This window comes from Anolis carolinensis, chromosome Y, assembly GCF_035594765.1.
Source record: "Anolis carolinensis isolate JA03-04 chromosome Y, rAnoCar3.1.pri, whole genome shotgun sequence".
In the NCBI taxonomy this organism is placed as follows: domain Eukaryota; kingdom Metazoa; phylum Chordata; class Lepidosauria; order Squamata; family Dactyloidae; genus Anolis; species Anolis carolinensis.
Window position 1 is genome coordinate 410623 of NC_085848.1, and position 11753 is coordinate 422375.

Sequence of the window (11753 nt, forward strand, 5' to 3'; positions counted from 1 at the left end):
TTTCCAACGGGCTCTGTGACGCGAGTGCGCAGAGCACCACCCCCGCCCGTTTCCACCTCCACCCCTTTTTCTTCTTTTTGGCCTCGCCCGCTTTCCTTGTATAAATTCAATTCCGGACTGTTCCATTGAAAGAGAAAGGGGTATGGCATGGCTTCTCTCCCCTTTAGTCACTTTGGTATCTCCCGCCCTCGTTGTGTAAGCTTTAATTCTTGGACTCTTCTAATGAAGGCGAATAGGGATTCATTCTAGATAAGAAATAAAGTCACTTCTCCCCCTTATCCACTTTGGTACTCTCCACTCTTATATAAGTGTTGGTACTTGGAGTCTTCCAATGAAAGGGAACAGGGGTTGTTGTTTATTTGTTCAGTATTTTCCGTCTCTTTGTGACCTCAGGTACCAATCCATGTCAGAGTTCCCTGTTGGCCGTCGCCATCCGCAGCTATATTAACAGGGGAGTGAGGGAGAAATGAGGTCAAAGTCTGAGTGGTGCGAGTTTAGCCTCCCACCCTGTTTTCCGACTTGGATTCTTTTGACCTATGGCGTGAGACTCTTCCAATGAAAGGGGAAAGGGGTGTGTGGGAGCAAATGGAAGCCAATATAGAAGATCGTAACGAAATAGCTTCCCTTACCCGCCTATTCTCTTTGGTATCTCTCGCTCTTTCTATACAACGACGAGTCTTGGACTCTTCCAAAAAAAAAAGGGTTGCAGAGGTAGGTGTGTTTGGAAAGCAGGACTGGGTATGACGGGTGTCTGTATACTGAAAAATGAGAGGAGGCCTCTGCAAAGTAACCATGAAATACATATAGAGTTGATTGCGGATGACGGGATTTGTTGTCCATCTTTTAATGCACAGCGCCCCCTAATATATTTCTAGTTTATTTTACTTCCCACTTACGACTACGGATCGAGATTAAAATTTAGTATAATGAGGAAGGACTAAGGAAAAGCCTATTAAATGTCAAATTTCATTATGATTTTACAAATTAAGCACCAAAACATCATGTTTTGCAACAAATCCACAGAAAAAGCAGTACAATACATGGTAACGTTATGAAATAATTACTGTATTTATTAATTTAGCACCAAAACATTGACTGCAAAAACATTGACTGCTAAAAATTTATTACAAATAAAGATAGAACTGCATAAAATGAACTTACAGTAACAACATTGTTGGAAGGAAAAAGTTCAGTCCTGCAAAGATTAAAAAAAAATCTAGGCAGCAATGCACAGCAGGGCTCTCACCCCTCCCTGTTGAGCTCCTGGCGAGCAGAGCAGCTGAGTGTTGCTAGGCAGTGAAGAAGCCGCTCTCTCTGCAAAATATTCTTTTTCCCAGATGTGCCATCTCTTTTCTGTGTCTGAGACTTTTTTAGAGAGGTAAATACAGGTCCCCTGATGGAACAGCAGGTTAACCCCTGAGCTGCTGAACTTGCTGAACAAAAAGTTGGCATTTGAAATCCAGGGGGCAGAGTAACTCACTGTAAGCCCCAGCTTCAAGCAGTTTGAAAACATGCCAATGTGAGTAGATGAATAGGTACCGCTCCGGCAGGAAGGTAATGGTGCTCCATGGAGTCATGCCAGTGGCCACATGGCCTTGGAGGTGTCTATGGACAACGCCGGCTCTTCGGCTTAGAAATGGAGATGAGCACCAACCCCCAGAGTCATTGGACACGACTGGACTTAACGTCAGGGGAAACCTTACTTTTACCTAAGCTCAGGGTCTTAGCTTTCCTTCACCATCTGCCTGTAACAGAACAGCCCCTCAGAGGCATCACAGTGGACAACAAAAGGTTTATCCACTTGAGCATGGGCTAATAAGGGGTAATTTAGTAAATGTAACTTTTAATTGCTCAAATGCCTTTGACACTCACCAGCTGTGCACTTGGTGACCAGGGCCGGCCGGAGATATTTTTAAATGTTAAGCGGGGGGCTAAAAAGCGCCCCCGCCACCGGCCCCGCCTCCCACGCCCTGGCCCCGCCCAGCGTGCCCTGGCCCCGCCTCCCACGCTGTGTGGGAGGCGGGGCCAGGGCGAATAGTGCGGGGGGCGGGGCCAGAGTTGGCCCCGCCCCCCGTGCCCTGGCCGCGACCAGGAAGTAAGGCCCGAATGGCCTAGCTGTGCTGTGCGCATGCGCACAGCACAGCTAGGCCATTTTGCCCTTAGTAACAAACTAAGGGCAAAAATGGCTTATCTGGCTGTGCGCATGCGCACAGCACAGATAGGCCATTTTTGCCCTTAGTTTGTTACTAAGGGCAAAATGGCCTAGGTGCTTGGCGCGGGCGCGGGGATTGAAGCCCCGCGGGCCCGCGCCAACACCGGAGGCGTCGGTGGCGCTACGGGTCGCTGTCGACGCCTCGACAGCGCCCCTAGCAGCCAGCGCCCGAGGCGGCCGCGTCAGCGGCCGCCTAGTATCAACCGGCCCTGTTGGTGACTTAGTTTTCCAAGTCTCTTCCTTAGAATCACAGAAGCATAGAATAACAGAGTTGGAAGAGACCTCATGGCCCATCCAGTCCAACCCCATTCTGCCAAGAAGCCTCCACCACACTCCCCTGGGGCAGAGAGAGAGTTCCACTGCCGAACAGCCCTTCTCACAGGGAGGAAGTTCTTCCTGAGGTTCAGGCGGAATCTCCTTCCTTTCCTGTCCTTTGAAGCTATTGCGTCCTAGCTTGCTTTGCTGCTGCCCTGGAGACCAGGGCGCCATGGGACAAGGGCTGCAAAGGACAGGAAGGGAAGGAGATTCCGCCTGAACCTCAGGAAGAACTTCCTCACCGCGAGAAGGGCTGTTCGGCAGTGGAACTCTCTCTCTGCCCCAGGGGAGTGTGGTGGAGAGAGGCTCCTTCTTGGGAGGCCTTGAAGCAGAGGCTGGGTGGCCATCTCTCGGGGGAGGGGGCTTTGAATGCAGAATGGAACATGGCCATACAGCCTGAAAGACTCACAGCAACCCAGTGATTGTGGCCATGAAAGCCTTCAGCAATACAAAGAAGAGAAAGAATTGGCCTCTAACTTACTAGTGGCTGTGAGACTGATAGTTGCAAAGAATTAGAAATATAAAAGGGAAATCCAATTAGAAGAATGGAGAAATTTGGAATATAATGATTAATGATAAACTGACTTGTAACATTAAAACTAAAAACAGAACTATAGCAAACAGATTTTTTTTGGAACATATGGAGTACATTTATTGAGTTTATATTCATTGAATGAAAGGAGAGCAAACCTGCAACAGAAACAATGAAATTTTTGTTCCTTGGCAACAGTGGAGGCGGGAAAGGAGTGCAAGAGACAAGTGAGGAGGCAGGGAAGGTGAGTGCTTTTATTTAAAAGAAGATATTAGTTGGTCCAGATGGAGGTGGCACAAGAAAAGAAAAAGGGATTACTGGATTACATTGATTATTTTGATCCTAATGCTTGTGTAGGGCCAGTCTAACAATGAGGCGAATTAAGTGGTCGCTTAGGAGCAAAACATATGGGGGCGCAGTCGAGACTGCTTTTTCTGTTGATTTCTTGTAAAACATGATGTTTTGGTGCTTAATTTGTAAAATCTTAATGTAATTTGATGTTTAATAGGCTTTCCCTCAATCTCTCCTTATTATCCAACATTTTTGCTTATCCAATGCTTTTATTTTTCATTGATTGGTTTTTTTTTGGGGGGGGGCACCAAAATTCTGTTTGCTTACTCTTGAAAATTACCTAGGGCCGGCTCTGTGCTTGTGTGCCAACTGCACCCATTCCTGGAGACTCCAGACCTGGCCTCTGGTGCAGGAATTGGTTGCATTGCAACATGTTGTATGTAGGTCTGTCCGTAAATTGCAGTTTGTTCAGAGAGCAGCAGCCAGACTTCTGATGGGTGCTAACTTTTGAGCATACTACACCTATCTTGAAGCAGCTCCATTGGTTGCCTGTCCAGTTGCAGGCTCAATTCAAGGTGCCAGCCATCACCTATAAAGCCCTGTATGGCTTTGATACAGCCTATCTGGAGCACTGTGTCTCCCATTACATCCCAGGGCGCAAACTTAGATCAAGTGGGGAAACTCAATTCCATACACAAGACCATATCTCTCCCTGTGAACTGGCGCAAGCTCTATAATCTGCCTGGGGAAGCCCTCCTCTTGGTCCCGCCTCCGTCACAAGCACAGTTGGTAAGGACGAGAGAGAGGGCCTTCTCAGTGGTGGCCCCCTGGCTCTGAAACCCTCTCCTCTGGGATATTAGATTAACTCCCACCCTGCCTACTTTCCGTAAAGACTTGAAAACTTGGCTGTTCCAACATGATTTTGAATAACAGTTTAGATTGTGATCATAGGTACCCGGCCCTAATTTAATGAGTCCCTTCTGGGAGAAGGGATAGCCTCTCCATTTTAATTGCAAGAAGTGAATCGCAACATGAATTGTGGTGCTGTCATAATGACTACTACAACAACTTTATTCTTATAACCCACCATCATCTCCCAGAAGGGACTTGGGTGGCTTACATGGGGACCAATCCCAGCATACACAAATTCTGGAGGATAAAAATGTAGAGGTTGTCCTTTCCTGAGATGAAGTGCATAAACTATTGCTTATTCATGATAGTAAACTCCCACTATCCTACAGCAGTGGGGGATGACACCAAGGAGATCCACAGAGATACTCACAGGAACACTTCAGCAAGCAAGAGTCCAAAGTGGCAGGCTAAAACCTGGAAACTCAATCAGTGGCTGAGACCAGATGAGACTCCCTCCTGGGCATACAGAAGATGAGGCAACTCAGAAGGCACTGAACAGACTGCGCTCTGGCACCATGGGATGCAGAGCTAATCTTAGGAAATGGGGCCACAAAGTGGAGCCGCAACATGCAAGTGTGGAGAAGAGCAAACCACAGACCACCTACTGCAATGCAGTGTGAGCCCTGCCATAGGCGGGGCTTTCTCAGAGCTACAAGAGGCACTCTAAGTGGCCAGCTTCTGCTCAAAGGAAATTTAATATCATGCCAAGTTTTTAATTTTGTTTGTGGTTTTAAATACATTACAAATGTACCCTCAATTCACTTCTGACACAATAAATAAAATAAACTGCATTTCATCACATAATAGTCACCACCGCATAATAGTTGCACACCTATTTTTGGAGTGGCAAAAATTGGTATTTAATGTTCCCCACATAATAGTCGCAGAACCATTTGGGATTGTTTCTCCTTCCTGTCTGTCTTTTCCCAAAGACAAGGCAGTTTAAAATCCTTGAAAGGGTGGTTTCTGAAGCTCCACCTTTTCCTCCATCCTATAAAAAGCTTCATTTTTCATTTTGTAAATTACCTTGCCTTCAGAGAAAGAAGGGATATCTTCCCTCCTCCTTCAATGCTTTTAAATTAACCTTTTAAATGCTAAGTTTTAAAACTGTTAAATATTAAATGGTTATAAAATGAATTTATTAATCTGTGTTCAGTTGTCTGATTGCCTTTGTTGCTTGTATAAATGTAATTTAGGTTTTCTCTTTAAGTTTTTATTATTTTGTATTTTTATACATCACTGAATGTTTGCCTCTCTATATGTTGTGAGCTGACCTGAGCCACACCTGGGTAGATAGGGCAGGATAGAAATAATGTCTCATTCATATTAAATAATTAATGTTATTGGGTTGCTCTGCACTTGCTAGGCTGTGTGGCCATGTTCCGGAAGCATTCTCTCCTGATGGCAATAAATTACCCTATTGTACTATACAGTAGAGTCTCACTTATCCAACACTCGCTTATCCAACGTTCTGGATTATCCAACACATTTTTGTAGTCAATGTTTTCAATACATGATATTTTGGTGCTAAATTCATAAATACAGTAATTTCTACATAGCATTACTGCGTATTGAACTACTTTTTCTGTCAAATTTGTTGTTAAGCATCATGTTTTGGTGCTTAATTTGTAAAATCATAACCTAATTTGATGTTTAATAGGCTTTTCCTTCATCTCTCCTTATTATCCAACATATTCGCTTATCCAACATTCTGCCGGCCCGTTTATGTTGGATAAGTGAGACTCTACTGTATATATTGTGACATTATTAATAATATTACATGTAATATATAATATATAATTAATACAGTAGAGTCTCACTTATCCAACATAAACAGGCCGGCAGAACATTGGATAAGCAAATACGTTGGATAATAAGGATGCATTAAGGAAAAGCCTATTAAACATCAAATTAGGTTATGATTTTACAAGTTAAGCACCAAAACATCATGTTATACAACAAATTTGACAAAAAAGTAGTTCAATATGCAGTAATGCTATGTAGTAATTACTTTATTTACGAATTTAGCACCAAAATATCACAATGTATTGAAAACATTGACTACAAAAATGTGTTGGATAATCCAGAACGTTGGATAAGTGAGACTCTACTGTATTACTATAACTATTTTTTATGTTTTTACCATCCTTGTGGGAGGCATTTCTCATGTCCCCTCATGGAGCTGGAGCTGAGAGAGGGAGCTCATCCGCACTCTCCCCAGGTGGGATTCAAACCTGGCAGCAACCCAACCTTCAAGTCACAAGGCTTTTATCCCCTAGGCCACCGGAGGTTCCATTATTAGTACCCTGTTTCCCCAAAAATAAGACATCCCCAGAAAATAAGACCTAGTACAGGTTTTGCTGAATTGCTAAATATAAGGCCTCCCCCAAAAGTAAGACCTAGCAAAGTTTTTGTTTGGAATTATGCCCGCCAAACAGAACAACAGAGCAGGCAGGATTGGTAAATGTACGTACCATAGATTGCTGTACATGAAAATAATGGTAGTAACAAGAAATTCTTGATAGGATTCACAGTTTGTCTGGTTATGATGCTTTGTGATGATATCTACTGTACAGTATATAATAAATGTCCATTTTTTTGTTCAACAATAAAAGTGAATTCTTCTTCATGGAAAAATAAGACATCCCCTGAAAATAAGACCTAGCGCATCTTTGGGAGCAAAAAATAATATAAGACACTGTCTTATTTTTGGGGAAACACGGTATTATATTGTATTACAAAATATCATTAAAATTATATGCATATACAATATATTATATTATATATTATTGTAAATTATATTGTATATATGTATAATATAATATATGTATATGTGTGTGTGTGTATATATATATGGATATAAATATATATATATAAATATATATAAAAAATATATATATAAAAATATGGATCTCCTGCCAACGTAGCAGTTTGAAAACATACCAATGTGAGTAGATCAATAGGTACTGCTCTGGCGGGAAGGTAACGGCGTTCCATGCAGTCATGCCAGTGGCCACATGACCTTGGAGGTGTCTGTGGACAACGTCAGCTCTTTGGCTTAGAAATGGAGATGAGCACCAATCCCCAGAGTCAGACATGACTGGACTTAACGTCAGGGGAAAACCTTTACCTTTTATAATATGGATATATGGATATGTATAATACAAAGCCCCCCTCCCCCCACCCCACATGCCTTAGGTTTTGCCTGTTAATAATGGGTGGGCCAACTCAGTTGCTTCCAATAATCAAAATAATAACTACAATTGGAGAGGAATAGGTGTGGTAGTCTTCAGGACAGACCTCCCAGCCTTAAGGTCCTGCTTTTGAACGCCAGATCCGTCAACGGTAAAACAGCTGTTATCCAGGATTTGATCCTGGATGAGGGGGCGGATCTGGCATGCATCACCGAGACGTGGTTGGACGAGCAGGGTGGTGTGAATCTCACCCAGCTGTGCCCACCAGGTTTCGGGGTGCATCAGCAGGCCAGGGCTGGGGGGCGGGGAGGAGGAGTCGCGGTGATTGCTCGGCAGTCCATCGCCCTGATCAGATGCGCCGTTCCGCAGTCTTCGAGGTTTGAGTGTGTCCTCCTGAAGGTGGGAGCCCGAGACAGCTTGGGGATTCTGCTGATGTACCGTCCACCCCGCGACCCAGCAGTCTCTCTGTCCGAGCTAGCAGAGGTGGTCTCCAATTCGGCCCTGGTCTCCCAACAACTCATAGTTTTGGGGGACTTTAATATTCATGCCGAGACCTCTTTGACAGGTGCAGCTCAGGATTTCATGGTTGCCATGACGACCATGGGGCTGACTCAAGTTATATCTGGGCCCACACATCAGGCGGGACACACGCTGGACCTCGTCTTCATTGTGGACGGTGGGACAGTCAGAGTGGAAGAGCAAAATATTCTTGCATTGTCATGGTCTGACCATCATCTGATCTGCTTGAGTTTCGCTGTGTCTTCTAACCTCCGCAGGGGTGGTGGACCCATTAAGATGGTCCGCCCCAGGAGGCTGATGGATCCGGATGGACTCCTGAGGTCTCTGGGGGATCTTCCTGTTCTGGAGACTGGCGATCCTGTCGATGTCCTGGCTGATCGCTATAATAGTGAGCTGACAAGGGCACTTGACACGATCGCTCCCGAACGTCCTCTTTCGCTGCGTAGAGTCATGTCGACTCCTTGGTTCACTGAGGAGCTGGCCGTGATGAAGCGTGCGCGGAGGGGACTAGAGTGCATCTGGAGGAAATCTCGGGATGTGTCTGACCAAGCACGGGCTAAAGCCGCTATTAAGGCTTACTCCGTGGCTCTGCGAGCAGCCAGGAAAGCTTTCACGACTGCCCGCATAGCGTCTGCAGCCAACAGGCCATCGGAGTTGTTCCGAGTTGTTGGGGAGCTCCTGCGGCCTCCTGAGACCCAGGGGCTTCCTGATGACTTGGCAACTCGATGCAGCGATTTTGCGCACCACTTTGCAGGCAAAGTTGCTCAGATACGCCATGAGTTGGACTCCAGCTTAACTGTAGTTCCAGCGGAGGTAACCGAGGTACCTGTCTGTTCGATCTTATGGAATTCTTTCCGGCTTGTTCTTCCTGATGACGTGGAGGGGATTCTTGGGTCTGTGAGGGCGACCACTTGCGCTCTGGATCCTTGTCCTTCATGGCTGGTCAAGCTGGCCAAAGAGGGGTTGTTGGATTGGTTTGTGGCTATAATAAATGCCTCCCTGGGTCAGGGGTCATTTCCATCTTGTTCTAAGCAAGCGGTGGTAAAACCGTTACCAAAAAAGACCTCGCTAGACCCATCTGTATGTAACAACTACAGACCAATTTCCAACCTCCCGTTTTTGGGCAAGGTCCTGGAGCAGGTGGTGGCCACGCAGCTGCAGGAGTTCCTTGATGACACTGATTTTCTGGATCGCTCGCAGTCTGGCTTCAGGCCTGGGCACAGCACTGAGACGGCTTGGGTGGCCTTGGTGGATGACCTCCACAGGGAGCTGGGCAGGGGGAGTGTGACCCTGATGGTTCTCTTGGACATCTCAGCGGCTTTCGATACCATCGACCATGGTCTCCTTCTGGGGAGGCTCTCTGGGATGGGGCTCGGTGGCACGGTTCTGCTGTGGCTCCAGTCCTTCCTGGAGGGTCGTTCCCAGATGGTGAAGCTGGGGGACACCTGCTCGGACCCCTGGCCATTGACCTGTGGGGTCCCGCAGGGGTCTATTCTATCCCCCATGCTATTCAACATCTACATGAAACCGCTGGGAGAGGTCATCCGGATTTTGGAGGGTGTTGCCATCTCTACGCAGATGACACACAAATCCACTACTCGTTCCCACCTGACTCCAAGGAAGCCCCTCGGGTGCTGAACCTGTGCCTGGCCGCTGTGGCGGACTGGATGGGGAGGAACAAGCTGAGGATCAATCCTGACAAGACAGAGGCCCTCCTGGTCAGTCGTGTGTTGGATCGGGGTATTGGGTGGCAGCCTGTGCTGGACGGGGTTGCACTCCCCCTGAAATCACAGGTCTGCAGTTTGGGGGTCCTCCTGGATTCAGCGCTGACGCTTGAAGCGCAGGTGTCGGCGGTGGCCGGGAGGGCCTTCGCACAACTCAAACTTGTGCGCCAACTGCGACCATACCTCGTGAAGTCTGACTTGACCACGGTGGTGCATGCCTTAGTTACCTCTAGACTGGACTACTGTAATGCGCTCTACGTGGGGCTTCCCTTGAAGACGGCCCGGAAGTTACAGCTGGTCCAACGTTCGGCCGCCAGACTAATAACGGGGGCGAGTTACAGGGAGAGATCTACTCCCCTGTTTAAGGAGCTCCACTGGCTGCCGTTCATCTTCCGGTCCCAATTCAAGGTGCAGACCATCATTTATAAAGCCCTAAACGGTTTGGGACCCGCCTACCTTCGTGACCGTATCTCCTACCATAAACCTGCCCGACCTCTCCGATCATCGGGGGAGGCCCTCCTGTCGCCACTACCTATATCTCAGGCTCGCCTTGTGGGAACAAGGGAGAGGGCCTTCTCTGTGGTGGCCCCTCGCTTGTGGAACTCGCTGCCCATTGAAATCAGGCAAGCCCTCACCCTTTTAGCCTTCAGGAAAGATTTAAAAACATGGCTCTTCCGGTGTGCTTTCGGAGAGTAAATGTTCTATGCTACTCCCCCCCGATATTTATCCTCTAGACTGGTTCACTATCTGATGTCCCGTCCCTCGAGGTTTTATTCTGATCCCTTTCTCACCCAGAGTTTTAATTTTTAATCTAGTTTTTAAATGTAGTATTCATGCGGCCCGCTCTTGTTATATTGCTGTTTTGATCTTATGTTGTACTGTTTATTTTATGTAATGCATTATTTAATTGTATTATGTTATGGTTTATTGTATTGTCTTGGGCATGGCCCCATGTAAGCCGCCCCGAGTCCCCATTGGGGAGATGGTGGCGGGGTATAAATAAAGTTTTATTATTATTATTATTACAATTGTATGTCAAGTGTTCAGTATTGTTACAGCACCATGTGCTGTTCACATTGCCAACACACATAACTCACTTATAAATTTCTGCTGCAATTTTACAACAGGCATGTAGCTGGGGGGGGGGGGGGGGCTTGAGGGGCTTCAGCCCCCCCCCCCCGAAATTCTCAGGGTGGTCCACGAGAAGGCCTTACATTTATTATTTAAACTGTTATGTGTATTCATATGATGATCTGATCACCATGCTCAATATATCCCAAATGCATGAATGGGGTCTTGGGATAACCATACGAAAGGTTTGCTAGGGTAGACCCTCTCTCGCCCAGACTCAGCCCCCCCCCTCCCCCCCAACTAAAATCCCAGCCCCTACCAAATCAAAATCCTGGCTACAGGCAATATTTATCTACTGTTGAAATGTTTAACCTTGTTTTAACTAAAATGTTGACAAAATTCCAAACTCTAAGTCATTAGGAATACAGTAGAGTCTCACTTATCCAACATAAACGGGCCGGCAGAAGCTTGGATAAGCGAATATCTTGGATAATAAGGAGGGATTAAGGAAAAGCCTATTAAACAGCAAATTAGGTTATGATTTTACAAATTAAGCACCAAAACATCATGTTATACAACAAGTTTGACAGAAAAAGTCGTTCAATTCGCAGTAATGCTATGTAGTAATTACTGTTTTTATGAATTTAGCACCAAAATATCACATATTGAAAACATTGACTACAAAAATGCGTTGGATAATCCAGAATGTTGGATAAGCGAGTGTGGGATAAGTGAGACTCTACTGTACTTATATTTTGTGAGGAACACCTTATATCCTTTGATATTTCTGCAAGAAAAGACCAAGTTTAACACATCCTTTCAATGCTCTTTGCATGGGAAATCCAAAGCGGGAAAAATGTCCTGCATTATAGGCAATCACTGACTCTAACTGATAAGCTGCTTTTTTAGTCTTTCAAATTATCAATCAGATATAGGCTATATGCCATAGGTAGAAAAAGAAATATGAATAACCAGGAGCTTAT